Source organism: Octopus bimaculoides, chromosome 20 (assembly GCF_001194135.2).
Source record: "Octopus bimaculoides isolate UCB-OBI-ISO-001 chromosome 20, ASM119413v2, whole genome shotgun sequence".
NCBI lineage: Eukaryota > Metazoa > Mollusca > Cephalopoda > Octopoda > Octopodidae > Octopus > Octopus bimaculoides.
Window position 1 is genome coordinate 25,961,956 of NC_069000.1, and position 975 is coordinate 25,962,930.

The following is a 975-nucleotide window of genomic DNA, read 5'->3' on the forward strand; positions in this document are numbered from 1 at the left end:
ACTCTTTGTATCCTATTCCAGTCTTTACCTCTATATCTAGGGCAGGTGTCACTGGTTTCATTACATATAATTCCATCTAACTTCTTTCTAGCTCCCCTGTATACCCGAACCCTATCTTTCTGGTCATATCCAGAGAATTGCGTGCGGTGCATGAAGATCTGTACATCCTTCTTTGTTTCATAGGGTTCGCATAGTGTGATTTCATCGGCAGGGAAGGTGATGGATTCATTATTTTAGGGTGCAAATAAAATTGTGCTTATTGACTGCCTTCAGAAGGATCACACCATCAGTGGAGAGTACCATGCTAACTTGCCGAGGCAGTAATGAAAGACTATCAAGACCAAACGGCCAAGAAAACTGACGAAATGGGTTTTGTTCGATCAGGACAATACTCCAGCGCACGCGCCGTTGGTTTCAGTGGCTGCCGTGTGTGACTGTGGCTTTCAACAGGTTGATCAGCTTCCCTATTCTCCTTATTTGATCCAATCTGTCTATCATCTGTCTCCCAACAGAAAAAAAGGCTTTTTTAAAATGCACTAGGCTGGGAACCAACATCGCAGTGATGATGACGTCATATCTGCTGTTGATGACGCTCTTGACCAACGGAATGAAAGTTTCTTCGCCAACGGAATCCAATTCTGCAACATTGTTGGAAGACTTATGAGGATCGCAAGGGTGACTGTTTTGAAAAATAAGCTTCATTTGCTCACATTCCATGAGAGTATCTAATTCAACCTATGAAATTTTCAGCCACCCCTCATAGGTCTCTAGCAGTGGGGTGAGGGAGCTGATTGAACAATACGTTAGATTTTTGTTTTTAGATGAGTCCTTGAAGTTATTGTAATGTGTAAGTTGTCATAAGATTTCTGGTTTAAAATATGGTGACTAATTTTAAATTTGGTATACTAACTAGTGTTAGTATGTTTCAGTGATTGCAACGAGAACGTCTACATCATTGGTCAAGCTGTAAGAAAT